At 42.7% G+C, this 19398-nt stretch overlaps 1 protein-coding gene across 7 annotated transcripts in view; it reads left to right on the top strand.

Moving 5' to 3' along the window:
* The window catches only part of Sipa1l1 (signal induced proliferation associated 1 like 1), a 280919-nt gene that overhangs the window by 136244 nt on the left and 125277 nt on the right, over positions 1-19398 (top strand). The window lies entirely within an intron of this gene.

Raw genomic sequence — 19398 nt, 5'->3', positions numbered from 1 at the left:
ATTCCCTGTGTTATTAGTCTGAGAAATTGACTGCAGCTGCAGGCTGGGCCCTGGTGAGCTGTAGCCCCATGCTGCTGGTCAGCAATTGGTTCACCAATTGTGGCTCCATTGTCCATTCTTGGGCAATGCCTGGCGAGGGATATGGGCTCAGGGACAGCCCTCGACTCTTGCTCTAGCTCGTGAGACCCTTTGGCAGGCGTGCCTGGAACTTTTAGCAAAAGTCTTCTCATACTTAGGACAGAACTCAGGGAAACTTCTGCCTCTTTCTCTGGATGTCATTGTGCTGGTGTGAGGTCTGGTATGGCTTCAGCCTGCTGGCTCCCAGACTGAGCAAGAAAGCCACACAGGATGGAAGACAGAGTCCAGAACTCAGAATTCAGGGCAACTAGCCCTGAAGCCTGTCCCTACTCGGGACATCCAGTATTTGAGCCAATCCATTTCCTTTATGTTAAAGCCAGTTTGAGTTGGAAGCCAAAACATCCGAATGATTCACTTAATCCCCATTTTATTTTTAGTAATCCATTAGTTTCCCCCAGGGAACGTGGGAGTAATTGCAAAGCAAGGCAAAGTAATACCATTAAATTAAACTGGCGCAGTGTTGGTGTTGACTGGCATCCTCTTTGCTCTCAGCAGGAGTTAGCTATAGTGAGTTAGCATTCAAAAATGTGAGGATAAAGACAGCGATTCCAGATTCCCTGTCCTTTTCATTTTCACCCAGAAGCTTTTGCATCTTATTCAGTTGCCATGGATGCTAGAAAGGCTCTTAGGCTACAGGCATGATCTGTGTTCTGAAGAACTATAGCTGCAGACAGCATGGACCTGTTCCGTTTTCCTAGAAGACAGTTATACTCGTGGTTTTTGTTGTTGTTGTTGTTGTTTTTTGTTGTTGTTGTTTTGTTTTTTTTACATTTGTTTTTGTTCTTCAAAAATGCTATGAGTGCTTCAGGTATAAATGGTGTGTGGAGAAGAGTAACAGACAGACATCCCTCCCTCCCGAGCACATGAGAATTTTGTCTATCATATCAAGCAGTTAAAAAAAATGTGTTCCCTATCTCTGCTCCTAGGGAAACATTACTCTGCTTTTATTCTTTATTGTTCTCACGTATTTGTACTTTTACCACACGTGTATCACATGCTTTTGCTTTCTATTGAGATGGGTCTTGTGTATGTGAGTCTGACTTTGACCTTGCTATGTAGTTGAGGTTGACCTTGAACCCTGATATTGCTGCCTCCTTCTTCCACTGGGATTGAAGCTGTGCTCCCTCAGGCCTGACTGGTGTGCTTTCTAATGTCTAAAAAAATGCAGATGCCACACACTGAATGTAAAATCACAAGGAAGTTTAGAAGAGATGCAAGGTCAATGTAATGCTGTGGTTTTGATCATAGACACAAAATGGTCTTAGGGTTTCTGTTGCTGAGAATAGACACCATGACCATGGCAACTCTTGTAAAAGAAAACATATAATTGGGGTGGCTTACAGTTCAGAGGTTTAGTCCATTATCATTATGGTGGGATGAGGTGGGAGGCAGACATGGTGCTGGAGAAGGAGCTCATAGGGGAAGGAGCTGTGTCTTGATCTGAAGGCAACAGGAAGTAAACTGAGACACTGCATGTGACTTGAGCATATGTAACCTCAAAGCTAGCCTCTACAGTGACACACTTCCTCCAGAAAGGCCACACTCACTTCAACAAAGCCTTGCCTCCCGATAGTGCTACTTCCCTTGGGGGCCATTTTCTTTCAAACCCCACAAATACTTTCAAGGATGTGTTGGTAAGCATCCAGTGGCGTGCATCATGAAATGCACATCAATTGGTCGGTGAGTCTCAATCCACACAGTGACAGCTTTCATCTTGCTGCCTGGTCTGCTGCTTAGCCAACTTTCTGTCCTGCTCTCATCCTGTGCAGGCTTGGAATCTCACAGGGTATTGTGACCCGTGAGCCTGCTTCCTTATGTAATTTTCAAATCTTCAGGGCACAGGCTTTTGGCAAACTTTGCCTGCTCATTCTCCGCACTGTTCCAGTAGCTGTTGGCCTACACCACTTCCGCCCACACCTTCTAAACTGCCTGGTTGCCACCCTACTGCTTTTATTTGTGGCAGTGGTTTTAGAAGGGACTTCCAGGCTGAATGCACCTCTAAAACAGCACCTGTGTTAATGGGAGCCGCCTCGTGATCTTCGATGCACCCTGTTTCCACTGTGGCTCAGTTCTGGGTCTTAGAGATCCTGCTGTATCATTCTTTCTCTTTTTGTTTCATGTGTTGTTTTAGTGTTGTATGTATGAGTGTTTTGACTGCATGCATTTCTGTTTGCACACATACCTGATGCCTACAGAGGCCAGAAGAGGGTATCAGATTCCTTGGAACAACCAGTTGTGAGCCACCATCTGGATTCTGAGAACCAGCTCTTGGTCCTCTGCAAGAGCTGCCAGTGCTCTTAATCTTTAAGCAATCTCTCTAGCCACTGTATCTTAGCATTCTTGACAAAATGTAAGCCATTTAACATCTGTATTATTAAAGTGTTTTAAAAAGCTTTTCATACTGTGGGAGGATTCTGGCACACTTAATTGGAACATTGTTTTCAGGAATAGGAACAATCCAGGTGTCTGTTCCTTCATTCAGAAATCATTGTTGTTCTACCAGTGCAGTGTCACAGAAAGACTTTGGACAATAAAAAGAGGACTTCTGTTATTCCATGGGGTCATTTTTATTCAAATGTTTAGCGTTTGCTGAGAAAACAAACTAAGATTTTTTACCTTTCATACTTTTTATATGTGCAGGAAGAAAAGCAATGTCTTTTATTGAAATTAAGTCTCAAGACTTTGTTTTTCATACATGTATTCTGTTAGTAATAGAATGGTTTTTTAAATTTTTTTCTAAAGATAAGGTCTCCTGAATAAATTGGGAGTGTGGGGATTATGGGAGAGGACAGAAGGGAAGGGGGAGGAAGGTAGGAGAGTGGAGAAAAATATATAGCTCAATAAAAACAATAGAAAAAATAAAAACAATTTTTTTTCTAACTGTAACTACCCCTCACAATCACTGTGGACACAGAATTATTATTTGTGTGTGTGTGTGTGTGTTATGTGTATGTACTGGTCTATACATACCTGCTCACACGTGTGTGGATCTTAGTGATTGATTAATGTTGATATCCTCCACCATTCCCCACCTTTTTTTTTTTTTTTTTTTTTTTTTTGTGAGGGATGGGGGTGAGATAAGGTCTCATAGCTCTGGCTCTCCTGGAACTCTCTGTGTAGACCCAGCTGCCCTTGAACTCACAGAATTGCCTGCCTCTGCCTTTTGAGTGCTGGCATTAAAGATTTGTGCTACCATGCCTGGCCCCATCTCATGTTGAATCAGGAACTTAACCATATCAGTTAGCCTTACTCCTGCAGCGGGCCCCTGGGATCCTCAGATTTCCATCATGCCGGGGTTTAGATGAGTTCTAGGAATGAGCACAGGCCTCCGTGTGCACATAGCAAGCACTTGACCCACTGAGCCCTCTCCCCAACCCCAGACCCTCAATCCCAGCATTTTGCAAGTTGAGGCAGGAGAATCACATAGGCAAAGCCAGCCTTACCTTACATAATGAGATGCCTTTTCTAAGAAATTAAAAGGTTGTCTATGTTAGATTTTGCAATACAAGATGGAAATACTCGATCCATGAGGCTTGTAAGAAAGTATACTAAGTCTTAAGCATTTGGTGGCAGTATAATATGTTCAGTATACTGTAGGCACAGTGGAGCACACTTTTAATCCCAACCCTTTGGGAGACCTGCTTTACATAGTGAGTTCTAGGTCAGCTAGGACAGTTCAGAGACTGTCTGAAAAAAATGAACCCACGCACTCCTGAGCGCGTGTTGTTCGGATGTTTGGTCCAAGGTATTTAAGTCCTAAGCCTGTAATAAGCCTTCTTTCTATTTCCTTGTTTAAATGACTTTGGCGCTATTTGGTATTTAAGGAAGCCCAAATATTTACTAAAGGCAATTCAGCTACTGATACTACAGTTTCTGTAGAATTGTTTCTTCTGTTTTCTTTTTAACTCATGGATGGACTTGTTGACTTGGATTGTTTTTGTTTTGTTTTGTTTTTCCAAGACAGGGTCTCTCTGCAACCTTGGTTGTCCTTGAACTCACTCTGTAGACCAGGCTGGCCTTGAACTCAAAGGCGTGCATCTGGCTCTGTTCACCAAGTACTGGGATTGAAGACTTGTGCCACCCCCCCAACCCACGTGCACGCGAATTCTTTTGTTTTCTTAAAATGAAGCGAAGCAATGCCCTGGTGGCCATGGACAGTGAGCTTAATTAGGCCTTGCCCTCTGTAACACATTGACCATAGCCCTGCCGAGCTGGGAAAGTGACACACGAGTCATCTAAACTGTTGTCTGGTCTCTGTTCTGAGGTCATGAGAAAGGAGGCATCTGACTTTGAAGGCAGTTTGGCTGACTGTGTAGGGGAGCGAGGATGAAAAGGGAAGGAATGCGACTTTGGTTCCCAAGTCTGTTCTAGAAGGCCAACAGGCTTCGCACCTTTCCTGAGTGAGGAAGGTGGGAGCTGTTGCCAGCCTCCCCACTGTACTGAGTGCCTCACTCTTGCCTGTCTGAAGTGAACTGCCATGATTTGACTTGTGGCTGGATCCTCACAGGCACACTGAGGCCACAGCAAACCTGGCCACTGCTGTGTCTGGTTTGCCTCCTTCTAACGCCCACACCTTTCATAGTTAATGGAAGTGTGACAATTTTTCCTTTCTTGGGGGGATTGCTCAGCACACTTACAGGAAACAGAATGGGCCAAAGTAATATTTTGTGTTTATTACATAAAGATATATATTAATCTTCCTAATAATGTTGATATATGTTAATTTATATATTAAGAAGGTAGAATGTTTTCTTCCTGTTTTAATTTCTTTTAGATGAAGTTTAAAATAATCACTGAAGGTTGTGAGTCACTCAGGGATGAGACAGCTAAAGGTTCTCCTTAGACAGAGAGCCTCTTAATTGGTTATTTTCTCTGGGTTTCTTTGAGGCTTTGTGAATTTTCTCAGCCTCCCTTCCCCCATTTGTCCAAGTGCAAGCAGGCATAGTGGTTCAGTAGCAAAAAGACCACAGTCACCTGTAATGTGGATTGACTCTAATGTGGATACATTCTTATTTTCCCGCTGGACTATATGTGGGTGGGTGTCTAGAGAGGAACCTGTGTTTTCGCAGGAAGTAGAATGCCCCGTCTGCCCTGTGATTTGCTGTGTAAGCTGATCTTGATGCTTAGTCTGTGGCTGTACTGAATACATGTGAGCTGGGTTGGTTGTCTTTGTTAGTCAGTGGGCTGTTTGTTAGACTTTGTCTCATTTGGTTTTTTGGAGTTGTTAAAAATCAGATGTCTAAATTCTAAAGTTATTAATAAAGCTGCTATATTAAAAGATTTGAGTGAATTTCTAAGAAACTGATTAATAACTGCTTTTGCTAGTCAATACTCTTGATAAAATTTGTTACTGGTTGAGATCTGTTTTCTCAAAGAAATGCAAAGGCCTGTGGATTAGGGATTTAGACTGTTACAGAGAGTGCCTGTTCACCAGAGCCATGGCCCTTTTCCTCATACAGACCTGTTTAGTGCCCAGTCACTCTCTTTCTGCAATTAGGAGCCAAGAGATGGTTCTGTAGTACCACAAGCGAATCACTCAACCTCAGTGCCCCTAGTTACCATGTTGTGCCGATAACTGGGTCAGTAGCCAGCAGCTGGGAATGCAGTGTTTTCCAGCAGTGGTCATGTGACATCACTTGATACTTTCTGAGTTACTGAGTAAATTACTTCCTCTGTGTTGGTGAAAGTCTCTTGCTGGCAGGTACGGTGAGTGTAAGGATCAGCCCCGGATTCTAAAGTTTGTGGGTAGAAAGGCATGTGCACGGAGTTTGTAGTTGATGATGCTGATCTCTAGAGCCAAGTGCCTTTCCAGTTTTTCTGAATTAACACTAATCCCCAGAATGGCTTACCACTCTTGGTCCCCCATTTTAGTAATTAAGATAGCATCGTGTGTTGAATTAGGGGGCCTTTATATAATCTGGAAAACCCTCCGAAGCAAGGTCTGTGCAGATTGCCCTGTTTGTCTAAATATCTGAGCTCACTGTGTTTCCGTGGTATGGCTCCATTTAAAGCTGGTGGAGCCGGTGCATGGCCACCTCCCCTGCTTGTGGAATCTGCTCCTTGTCCATTCTTGGGATTCAGTTCTTTAGTTGCTTTGTTACTGTTCACTTTTAGGGGACAGGGTCTTACTGTGTGACTGTGGCTACCCTGTAACCTAGTATAGTCCAGGCTCGTACTGGTGCTTCTGAACCGAAGGTGCTCAAATGGCAGGGATACAGGTGTGGTCCATCGCATGGTTTCTTGCATTTTGATGGTCATTTAGAGTACCATATTTTCTGGTTTATTTGTTCAGAGTATCAAGAAAGTTAAATGTCTGATCTTAGCAGAGTTTAGAGTAGCTTTTGCATGAAAGGATAAATGCTTGTGGAAATGTAGGAAATGCAGAGAAACAGAAGACTGAAAACCATCTCTGATTTTACCAGCCAAACAACCGTTATAACAACTGCCGATGTCTTCTCACAGAACTCGGGGTACTGGAGGGACTGGGGACAGGGACAGTCCACCAGTAGTGACTGAGGGACTGTCCCGAGACTAAAAGCAGCTAGAGCCTTGGTGTCTTAAAGCATTGAACATCTGGTTTTATTGGTTGTGGTTTTCTCTCCTGTGAAAGGGCAGTTTCCTCAAGGAGAAGCGGGGCTCAGCCTGCTCTGCTAAACTTGTGTTTCCACAGGTGTTTGGGGGCAGTTGGGGAAAATCTTGCTTAGGGCACATTTCTCTCCCCCCCCCATGTGTGTGTGTCCGTACACACATGCCTGTGTACATGTATGTATGTACATGCCTGTGCGCATGCATGCATGTGTGTGTCTGTTGTCTGCCTGCACGGCATCACCACATGAACAGGTTGCTAACTAGACAGGCTGGTAACTTAATTTGGAAAAATTGCTCTGCTCCTGTGATACAGACATGAAGGAAAATCAGATCACCAGAGGCTGTGGCTGTGTGGCAGAAGTCGAGGGCTGAGTGTCTGCACCCCCTTGGGATTTTGGAGTTTATCTGTCCCCCAATCCATTCTGAGAGGTGCCCTCTTCTCCTGTACTCCCTTCCACTGTGCTGCATCAGCTTCGGAGAACAGAGCGACATTATAAAGAGCGTGCAGCAACCCACTGTGGCTATCCCACCGCATTCCGTCAGGCTGCGTGGCAGCTACTTGGACTGTTGCTGTCTGCATTTCAGACATCTCCTGTGGTTGGAAAGCATTTATCTTTTGTGGGTCTTTGCTAGTTTCTCCATTTCTGTTTGTTGATATCCTTCACAGATCCTAAGAGTGGCTTGGATGCTTCAGCCCTCTTTTCTATCGGTGTGTCTGAACTCAGTGGGGGCATGCCTCCTGACACACTGTGGAATAAACAGAGCTGATGGGGGCTTTGTCCTCTGCTTTCTGAGTAAGGAGTACAAGTTGCTGCAAAGGAACTTATATTTCATAGTGTTGTATGAGTGCTTGCAGAAAGCAACTTCTAATTTCTCTTTAAAATGTTATTTAAAAATACTAACTGAGCCCAGTATGGTGGTATACATCTATAATCCTAGGACTCACAAAAACAAAGATGAATAGTTAAGCATGTATAATATACACACGGAAGGACACCTTTCTTGTATCGGGAGACTGTGTACCATTTAGTACTTATTAAATGTGTCCCTCTAGCTACACTAATATAAAGTCAAAGCATGGCGACTGCTTCAGGGTGTAGCTCAGTGGTAGAGCCCCGATCTCACAGGCAAGAGGCTCTCAGTTCATTTCCCAGCACTGCCAGTAATAATCTGTAAACTCAATTATGTAATGAAAGGCTTGAGTCCACATTTCAACCACCAGTGTTTTATTATTTTCAAATGTTAGAATAGCTCTGAAAGATAAACGAAATGTTTTTATTAACATTTTCATTTGTATTTTTGTGGTGACTATAAAAGATATTTATAGATCAGGTTCGATCAGTATGTGTAAGTGTGGTTTATGTCCCTTAAAAATGGCAGTTAGGCAGCTGGGCAGTGGTGACACACTCCTCTAATCCTAGTACTTGGGAAGCAAAGGCAGGTGAATCTGTGAGTTCAAGACCAGCCTGGTCTACAGAGTGAGTTCCAGGACATCCAGGACAGCCAGGGCTACCAGTGAAACACCTCAAAAAATCAGTCAATCAACACAGTGAGCTATAACCAACAGAAATCCAGTGTTTAACACATTACCCTGAGATGTTCCATGCTAGTATTCTTAAGTAGAAATGTGGTCAGTTTGATATTAATCAATCCATGCAGTTAGCTGTAACTAGCAGGAAGTCAGTATTTAACACATTATCCTGAGATGTCCCGTTCTAGTATTCTTAAGTAGAAATAAGTCAGTTTGGTATTACTCATTAAGATGGAGTGAAGGACAGGTGCTCAGAGTTTGGTCATGAGCCTTGTCTTTCAGAACTTTCTCACTTGGGTCCCATCTGTTTTTTTCTGGGTTTTTCTTATATATAATTGTGGATGCTTCGGTTTTGTTAAACTTAAGAGTTTCTGGTGATTCAGCCTTTGGGTGTTCTTGTGTGCTGGCAGAAGATCTGGAAAGTCTTCCCTGACCCCCAGTGTCACAGAGAAGTCTTCCCTGACCCTCAGTGTCACAGGGAAGGGCCTCACATCAGTGATCTGTGGGTCGGTCACTGCTGGAGTCCCTTCTCTGGGAAGCCTTCCTTTTTCCATTGCCATGCCTTTTTCCAGTGGGAGGTCCATAGTCTCATGTTTCTTTCCCCTGCTGCCCCCTTTTTGTCTTCCCTTCTTTCCTCCTTATCTTAGTCTTCCCAGCCCAGAGCACTCTGGTAATTCTTCTGATAGCCACTTCAGGCTTCTGAACCTCTCTGGATCCTTTTGATGTTGTATTTATTGGCCCATCATCTCTGCCCAGATTGGCTGGACAGATAGGTCAACCACAGGCAGTTGATAGTTTCAGTCACAGATTAGCCCATTGGGAGGTTTCTGTTTAGTGACTCACAAAGATCATTAGACACATTCTATTAATCTCCTAGTTTAATGAACCATCTGTTGAGGTACTGGGTGTCTGTCCTTTTCTGTGAAAACCAATGTACCCAGTTAAATTGCAGCTATGTGGCCAAACAGCCAGAGCTCTCAGCTGACACCCTACCCACTCCTAGGAGTTTCCTCTACTTGTGTCCTTTGACCTGTCTCAAAAAACAGAGAGGGGGGGAGGGAGAGAGGGAGGGAGAGACAGAGACAGAGACTGGAGTAAGATTAAGTGAACCTTGGTCAGTTTCTTCCAATCTTGGGGGGAGCGGGGCCTTTCCTCACCATTAGTATGTCTTACTGTCTCCGCCTCCACAAATGCCCAGACCTGCCCACTTCCCATCTAGCCAAGGCATGTGTTGAGACAGGACTCCAGACCCTTTATGATGCAACATCTGTTTAGAGCTAGTGTCTTTTCTTGCTTTATAGGATCTGTCTATCTCAGCTTCCTGAGGAGCTGGGACCATGTACCTGTGTCTGCTCTGTGGGTTTTTGTTTTCTTCTTTCTAATAATGGTACAGGATCACACCAGGTCATTGGGCACTCTAGCAGTTGCTCTACCACTGAGCTACATTTCCAGACCTTGCCGCTCTTACAGTCAGACCCGTCTGATACCCATCTGCCTCTCACCCTGTATCTTAGTCCCCCCATTTTCAGCCATAATGGCTTACTTTACCTCAGACATACTGCTTACTCATATGCTAGGGGCTTCTGCTCGTTCTTCAGTCAACCCAGGATGTTTTTCTTTTTATACCCAGCTCCTTCGTTGAGAGGCTTCTCTTGTTGAGTGTGGTGTGGGTAGACTCACTTGTTTCACCTAGGAGAGCCAGGGGTTGACCTTAGTTTTGGAGACAGGGTTTTCCACTGAAGCCAGAACTTACTGGCTTAGCTAAGTTCAGCCAGTGGGTCACCAGAATCTACCTGCCTGTGCACCACAGCACTGTGGTTATTGTCTGTGGCTTTTTACAAGGTGCTAGGGATCAGTTCTCCCTTACTGTTGACTTATCCGATGCTTTGCAGCGTCCCTGGCATCTTCCCAGTAAATGCCAGCAGCACGCTCATACTCAGTTTTGTGACCACAAATGTCCCCAGAAGTGTGAAGGCAACCATCACAGTTTAAACCCACTCTCCTAATATTGAAATGTTTGCTTCAGTTCAAAATGAAGTCAAATTCCTTTTTGTTTTCTATTTTTTTCTTTTTATTAGAGGAATATACATTGTTTAAAGCTATTATAAAGATTGTTCAACTCATATCATTACTAAGTTATGAATCTATTTTCATCTTACATGGTTCTGTAATTCCATATTAAGCTTTGCGTTAGAACCTTAAAATATTCTGAAGGGATTTGTTCTTTCAGTGTTTCTATCTTTTCCACCTGCTCCCATCACCATGGAGCTAAACACTCTGAAAGACATCTTAGGTTAAAAACAGGAATGACTGAACCGGAAAAAAAAATCTCCCCACTTCTGTTCTGTTCCTCTTTAACCCTTTGTCAGTCAGATGGAATACTGATTTTAAAGTGGGACACACTGTAACAAGGGCACGCTTTCCAGAATGTGCGCCCCTGGAAATTAACCAGCAACAGTGTAATTTGAACAAATACATGAATGCACAGTTTGAGATAAGGGAAGATGTATGAGAAATGCTTGGGGGAAGGAATCATGCATTTCATATACATGCTTCAAATATACATTACTCAAGAGCCCCTACAGCAAACAGAAAGATGGCAATGGAATGTATGGAAGCTGAGTTTAAATGTGGATGTGTTTGGTTCTTTTTTAGAAAATAAATTTATTTGTTTTACATCCCAGTAGCAGTTTTCCCTCTCTCCACTCCCTCCCAGTCCCTTCCTCATATCCCACTCTCTTCCCATCACCCAGCCCACTTTCCCCTTCCTTTCTGTTAGGAAAGGGCAGGTCTCCCATGAGCATCAACAAAATGTGACTTAGCAAGTCACAGTAAGACCAAGCACCTCCGTGTGTATTAAGGCGACATAGTATAAAGAGTAGGATTCCAAAAGCCAGTAAAAAGCCGGAGACAGCCCCTGTTCCCACTGTTAGGAGTCCCACAAGAGGACCAGTGGGTTTTTTAATCCTTACTAGCTTCTTTGCTTCCTCCTGTCAGTGCTGGGGGCAGAATCTAGGGCCTCCTGCTGGTGAGGCCAACACTCTACCATGGAGCTACACTCTGAGCCCTGCCATGTTTCTAGGAGACATTATGGAAAGCAGACATATGAAGAGTTCTGCGATATCAGAGGTTAGAAAAGAGTCTCAGCGGGGGCTGAGGGCTCAGTAGTCCAGTGCTTGCATAGTGTGTACAAGGCTGCGGATTCTGTTGTTGGTACAGCACTGGCAGCAGTGATACAGCCCAGGGAACCACTCACTGTGCTGGCTGACTATGCGGCTGGTCCACACAGGTGTACACCCCATAGGTGATTGGGATTTAGGTTTTGAATCTCAATATTCTAATTTTTACTCTTTGATTGAAGCATTTTAAATGCTTGCAATCTAGCAGCAGATGTCAGTGTTTCCATTTTCTGCTTAATTTTAATTATAACTTTTTTGCAGAGGAGGGTATAGCCTGCCATGAACAGTCTCCAGGTTTTTGTTACAGTGCACACTGCTTGCAGAACTTACTCCCAATCTTCCCACACACAATGGTGCTGGACTCTCCCAGAAACAATTTCATTTCAAGATTGTAGCAAAAAAAACAAAAAATGAAAAATTAATGATTTTTGTCATGTATGATACTAATAAGCTTTCAGAGATGTATCCTTTCATTATCTGATAAATAAGCATAAAACAGAGAACATCTTAAAATTAGGATCTAGTTCTTGATTCATCTTTGGAATGTTCTGGACTGGATTATAAACAGAATAAAAACTTTCCTGCATTTACCTCCTAACCAAATGTTAATTTTGAAGCTTCCAAAAACATGTTTTCTAATGGCTAAAAAAAAAATCAGGAGCCTTGTTCCCTGAGGAGCAGGAGAGTGTGCTCCCAGGAGAGTAAACTCGTGTGCTTGTAGGACATGGGTCCCTCTCCTGAACCACGGCATGCTCTTCATTGGATGTTTATTGAAACACAGGTGGAGAGACGTTTTCATTAACAACAAGCTTATGTTTCATATGGACAAGTTTGTGCATTTTAGTGGATTTATTGCCGTAGGAATTAGATTTTGGGGTACACTTTAAAGGTACCACTGATTTTTATCACTTATATTCATCTGTTGTTTTGGTCTATTATAAACTGTTCAAATGCGATCTTCCTCTTTTAAGTTTTCATTTTATGTGCATTGGTATTTTGCCTTGACTGTTGGGTTCCCTGGAACTGGAGTTACAGACAGTTGTGAGCTGCCATGTGGGTACTGGGAATTGAACCTGGGTCCTTTGGAAGAGCAGTCATGTTTTTAACCCCTGAGCCATCTCACCAGCTCTAAATGTGATCTTTCATCAAAATAGCTGTTTGTGAGTGAGAGCCGCAGGGTCCTGTTGGGTGCATTTGCTCTGTTGGTTAGAAATGGAGTGACAGCCTCCCCACTGGAGCAGACACACATTCTACTACACAGTAGCTGCTCTGAAGTCAGCGCTCCCAGGATGGACTGTGCATTTGGTAATGCTTCCAGGGATCCTGGAGCTTTGTAATTAACTCTGCTGGTATCTGTTTTCAGTCTTGCCTTTTGTTCTTCTGTGCATCCTATCCTCCAACAGAAAGAAGGGCAAAGAAAGCCTTGGCCATGCCTGTCCTTCCCATCATGGAGGGAGCTCATTTGCCAAGACAGGACGCTGCAGACTTGTGCTCAGATTTTGTTTGTCAGAACTCTAGACCAGTCACTGGGAGCCTGAGTGATGTGGAGACTGACTTGTCCTCTGGGACTAGGTTAGAATTCTGCACATCTGCTAGAACAAATGAGTAATCTGTGGTGAAGAACTGCGAGACGGACAGGAGTAAGTGCGAAGCCGTGTGTCTTACCTGCTGGCAAAGGACACTGTGTACCAGCTGCATTTAGAAGTGCTGGAACTTTGAATTCCTTTGATTCTTGATTTCCTAGAACAAGTTTTATTATGGACTATGTTTATGAGAGTCTTCTTTCAGACACTTTTCTCTAGCCATACTGTCATATTCCAGGTGACTCAGCTATTAAGGTAATAAATACTCTGCTTTAGCGTCTTCCTCACCACTAATTGTATGATGGAAAAATAGGAACTTGGCCATAATCTTAATTTGAAAACTGAAAGGATACTTGATGAATTTGTTTTTTAAAAGAATTTATTTGTAGCTATCTAGAAGTTTTATTTGGTTTTACTGATAATGAAACACTGAGAAGATGATTCATTTTCACATGTATTGGCAGTGAGCAGAGAACACAGGTGGATGGGCAGTGAGCTCACAGTGGATGGGCAGTGAGCTCACAGTGGATGGGCAGTGAGCTCAGTGGATGGGCAGTGAGCTCAGTGGATGGGCAGTGAGCTCAGTGGATGGGCAGTGAGCTCAGGGGATGGGCAGTGAGCTCACAGTGGATGGGCAGTGAGCTCACAGTGGATGGGCAGTGAGCTCAGTGGATGGGCAGTGAGCTCAGGGGATGGGCAGTGAGCTCACAGTGGATGGGCAGTGAGCTCACAGTGGATGGGAAGTGAGCTCAGTGGATGGGCAGTGAGCTCACAGTGGATGGGCAGTGAGCTCACAGTGGATGGGCAGTGAGCTCAGTGGATGGGCAGTGAGCTCACAGTGGATGGGCAGTGAGCTCACAGTGGATGGGCAGTGAGCTCAGTGGATGGGCAGTGAGCTCAGTGGATGGGCAGTGAGCTCAGTGGATGGGCAGTGAGCTCAGTGGATGGGCAGTGAGCTCACAGTGGATGGGCAGTGAGCTCACAGTGGATGGGCAGTGAGCTCAGTGGATGGGCAGTGAGCTCAGTGGATGGGCAGTGAGCTCACAGTGGATGGGCAGTGAGCTCACAGTGGATGGGCAGTGAGCTCAGTGGATGGGCAGTGAGCTCAGGGGATGGGCAGTGAGCTCACAGTGGATGGGCAGTGAGCTCACAGTGGATGGGCAGTGAGGTCTCAGTAGATGGGCAGTGAGCTCTCAGTGGATGGGCAGTGAGCTCAGTAGATGGGCAGTGAGCTCAGTGGATGGGCAGTGAGCTCACAGTGGACGGGCAGTGAACTCACAGTGGACGGGCAGTGAACTCACAGTGGACGGGCAGTGAACTCACAGTGGACGGGCAGTGAGCTCAGTGGATGGGCAGTGAGCTCACAGTGGATGGGCAGTGAGCTCAGTGGATGGGCAGTGAGCTCACAGTGGATGGGCAGTGAGCTCACAGTGGATGGGCAGTGAGCTCAGGGGATGGGCAGTGAGCTCACAGTGGATGGGCATTGAGCTCACAATGGATGGGCAGTGAGCTCAGTGGATGGGCAGTGAGGTCTCAGTAGATGGGCAGTGAGCTCACAGTGGATGGGCAGTGAGCTCACAGTGGATAGGCAGTGAGCTCACAGTGGATGGGCAGTGAGCTCACAGTGGATGGGCAGTGAGCTCAGTGGATGGGCAGTGAGCTTACAGTGGATGGGCAGTGGTAACTTCAGTTTCTGTGCTGACAACTCTCAGGTATAAACAGCTCTGCAGAACCAGATCAATTGAGGAATTTCTTTGGTGCTGCACTAGTACTACTCTCAGGTATAAACTGCTCTGCAGAACCAGATCAATTGAGGAATTTCTTTGGTGCTGCACTATGACTAACTCTTTTCCAATTATGTATCTTTTAACACTCAGAAGGATACTGCATTTGCTTATTGTTGGACTCTTTCTAAATTGTAACTTTCATGAAAGGCAGGGATGGGTGTTTGTCATCCTTCAGTTTTATGGTCCTCTGGAAAGTATGGAAACATGGTGATATTTATTAAATTATGAGTGTTATTAAACTAGTGTTAGTTACTTTTTCTTTTTATAGTTAGTGCGTACCTTGATTTTGTCTGTTACTTGACAGATAGTTCTTTGAAACTTGAGACACAATAGTACTGCCTCCTGTGTTCTTTTGTTAAATACTTCTTAATTTTTAGTCATATGTTTATATATATATATATATATATTTGAAAAAATATATTGTATTTTGTGGTTTTGTTTTATTATATACTGAGGTTCTATTACTAGGATTTTGCTGTCTTTATTTCACTGACTTCACTGCATAGATGAGGCTGTGTTTGAACTCACAGAAGTTCTTGCTCGAGCCCCCTAAAGTCTTGGGATTGCTGGTGTCTGTCTTAGTCATGAACCTTTGACCGTGACCTCTTTTATTATTATTACTGATTTTTATTGAGCTCTACATTTTTCTCTGCTTCTCCTCCCTACCTCTCCCCTCCCCTAATAGTAATAGTTAGCAACCCTCTTCCAAGGTCCCAGTGCTCCCAATTTACTTAGGAGATCTTGTCTTTTTCTACTTCCCATGTAGTTTAGATCTATGTAAGTCTCTCTCAGTGTCCTCATTGTTGTCTAGGTTCTCTGGGGTTGTGATTTGTGTGCTAGTTTTCTTTGCTTTATGTTTAAAAACCACTTATGAGTGAGCACATGTGATAATTGTCTTTCTGGGTCTGGGTTACCGCACTCCAAATGATGTTTTCTAGCTCCATCCATTTTTCTGCAAAATTCAAGATGTCATTATTTTTTTCTGCTGTGTAGTGCTCCACTGTGTAAATGTACCACATTTTCCTTATCCATTCTTCGGTCAAGGGGCATTTAGGTTGTTTCCAGGTTCTGGCTATGACAATGCTGCTATGAACATACTTGAGCACATATCCATGTGGCATGATTGAGCATCCTTTGGATATATACCCAAAAGTGGTATTACTGGGTCTTGAGGAAGGGTATTAACTAATTTTCTGAGAAATCATCATACTGATATCCAAAGGGGTTGTACCAGCTTACATTCCCTCCAGCAATGCAGAAGTGTTCCTTTTTGCCCACAACCTCTTCAGCATAAGTTGTCATCAGTGTCTTTGATCTTGGCCGTTCTTACAGATATAAGATGGAATCTCAGAGTTGTTTTGATTTGCATTTCTCTGATGACTAAGGATGTTGAACATTTCCTTAAGTGTCTTTCAGCCATTTTAGATTCCTCTGTTGAGAGTTCTCTGTTTAGGTCTGTACTCCATTTTTTTTATTGGATTATTTGTGTTTTGGTGTCCAATTTCTTGAGTTCTTTGTATATTATGTTCTTTTGTATATGTAGTGAGGGCTTTGGGCAGACCTGCTTTTCGCCCTGCCCTGCTCCTGGCTGCCGGCTAGCTTGTGCCCCAAAATAACAACACACAAATTGTATTCTTTTAAACACTGCCTGGCCCTTAGTTTCAGCCTCTTACTCACATCTTGACTAACCCATATCTAATAATCTGTGTAACACCATGAATGGTGTCTTACCCGGAAAGATTCAGCATGTCTGACCTGGCAGCTGGCTTCATCGCATCTCTCTCCCTAAGGAGAGGCATGGCGGTCTGCTCAGAGAGGCGAGGTGGGGCAATTGTCTGAGCCATCTACCTCACTTCCTTTTTCCTGTTCTGTCTACTCCACCTATCTAAATTTTGCCCTATCAAAAAGCCAAGGCAGTTTGTTTATTAGCCAATGAGAATCCTCCATCATGTATATATCTGTCTGATGTGGAGTTAGTGAAGCTCTTTTCCCATTTTGTAGGCTGTTGTTTTGTCTTGTTGACTGTGACCTTTGATTTACAGAAACTTTTCAGTTTCAGGAGGTCGCATTTATTGTTTCTTCAGTGTCTGTGCTACTGGGGTTATATTTAGGAAGTGGTCTCTAGTGCCAATGTGTTCAAGTGTACTTCCCACTTTCTCTTCTGTTGAGGTCTTTGATCCATTTGGACCTGAGTTTTATGCATGGTGATAGATATGGGTCTATTTCATTCTTCTACATATTGATATCCAGTTATGCTAGCACCACTTGTTAAATATGCTTTCTTTTTTCATTTGATACTTTTTTGCTTCATTGTCAAAAATCACATGTTCGAAGATGTGTGGATTGATATCCGGGTCTTCTATTTGGTTCCATTGATCCTCCTGTCTGTTCTTATGCCAATACCATTCAGTTTTCAGTTCTGTATAGCTCTGTAGTAGAGTTTGAAGTCAGGGATTGTGATGCCTCCAGAGTTCTTTTATTGTACAGGATTGTTTTGGCTATCCTGGGTTTTTTGCTTTTCTATATGAAGTTGAGTATCATTCTTTCAAGTTCTGTGAAGAATTTTGCTGGGATTTTGATAGGCATTGCTTTGAATCTGTAGATTACTTTTGGTAAGATTGCCATTTTTACTATGCTAATTCTGCCTACCCAAGAGCATGGGAAATCTTTCCACTTTCTGGTGTCTTCTTCAATTTCTTTCTTCAAAGATTTAACATTCTTGTCATACAAGTCTTCCACATGTTTGATTAGAGTTACTCTGAGATATTTTATGCTATTTGTGGCTATTGTGAAGGGTGTTGTTTCTCTGATTTCTTCCCCCCTAGCCATTTTGTTACCTATGTACAGGAGGGCTACTGATTTTTTCTTTTTTCTTTTTTAGTTGATCTTGTATCCTGTTACATTACTGAAAGTGTTTATGTGTTGTAGAAGTTCCTTGGTAGAAGTTTTGGGGTTGCTTATGTAAACTATCATATCATCAGCAAATAATGAGAGTTTGACCTCTTTTTTTCTGATTTGTATCCCCTTGATCTCCTTTTGGTGTCTTATTGCTCTAACTAAGACCTCAAGAACTATATTAAATAGATATGGAGAGAGTGGACAACCTTGTCTTGTTCCTGATTCCAGTGAGGTCTCTAAGTGTTTCTCTCCATTTAGTTTGATGTTGGCTGTTGGCTTGCTGTATATTGCCTTTATTATGTTTAGATATATTCCTTGTATTTCTGCTCTCTCCAAGACCTTTATCATGAAGGGGTGTTGTATTTTGTCAAAAGCTTTTTTGGCATCTAATGAGATGATCATATGGGTGTTTTTTCCATTTTATTTATATGGTGGATTACGTTGACAGATTTTTGTATGTTGAACCATCCCTTCATCTCTGGGATGAAGCAGACTTGATCATAGTGGATGATAGTTCTGATGTGTTCTTGGATCAATTTTCCAGTATTTTAGTATTTTTGCATCAGTGTTCAGGAGTGAGATTGGTCTGTAAATGTTTTTCTGTGGTTTGGCTATCAGGGTAATTGTAGCCTCTTAAAAAGAGTTTGGCAATGTTCCTTTTGTTTCTATTGTGTGGAATAATTTGAGGAGTATTGGTATTGGTTCTTCTTTGAAAATTTTATAGAATTCTGAGCTGAAACCATCTGGTCCTGGGCTATTTTTGGCTGGGAGACTTTTGATGGGAGACTTTTGATGACTGTTTCTATTTGTTTAGCAGTTATAGGTCTCTTTAATTTCCTTATCTGGTCTTGATTTAATTTTGGTGAGTGATATTTATTCAGAAAGTTGTCTATTTCCTTTAAGTTTTCCAATACTGTGGAGTACAGGTTTTCAAAATATGACCTGATCATTCTCTGTATTTCCTCCATGTCTGTTATTGTGTCCCCTTTTTTAATTTCTGATTTTGTTAATTTAGATATTCTCTCTCTGCCTTTTGGTTAGTTTGAATAAAGGTTTGTCTATTTTGTTGATTTTTCTCGAAGAACCAACTCTTTGTCTTATTGATTCTTTGTATTTTTTGTTTCTGTTTTGTTGATTTCAGCTCTCAATTTGATTATTTTCCTGATATCTAGTTCTCTTGGGTGAGGGTTTTTTTTTGTTGTTGTTGTTCTAAAGTTTTCAAATGTTCTGTTAATTCACTAGTGTGGGATTTTTTCCCCAGCTTCTTTATGGAGGCATTTAGTGCTATTAACAAAGCTTTCATTGTGTTCCATAAATTTGGGTATGTTGTGTGGTCATTTTCATTGAGTTTTATAGGAAGTTTTTAATTTTTCCCTTTATTTCTTCCTTGGCCCATTGATTGTTCAGGTGAGCATTGTTTAATTTCCATGTGTTTGTGAGTTTTCTGGAATTAGTATTACTGTTGACTTCTAGTTTTAGACCATGGTGATCTGATAAGATCACATTGGGTTATTCCAATTTTTTTTGTATTTGTTGAGGTTTGTTTTGTTACCAGGTATGTGGTCAATTTTTGAGAAGGTTCCATCAGGTGCTGAGAAGAAGGTATATTTTTTTCTGTTTTGATGGAATATTCTATATGATGTAGGAGTGTCTTCTGTTTGAGTTGATTTCATTGGTTAATGAAGAAACTGCCT

The sequence above is a fragment of the Arvicola amphibius genome, chromosome 7 (genome assembly GCF_903992535.2).
Source record: "Arvicola amphibius chromosome 7, mArvAmp1.2, whole genome shotgun sequence".
NCBI classification, from domain to species: Eukaryota; Metazoa; Chordata; class Mammalia; order Rodentia; family Cricetidae; genus Arvicola; species Arvicola amphibius.
Note: the sequence above shows the minus strand (reverse complement) of the source record. Positions and strands in the feature narration are given on the sequence as shown.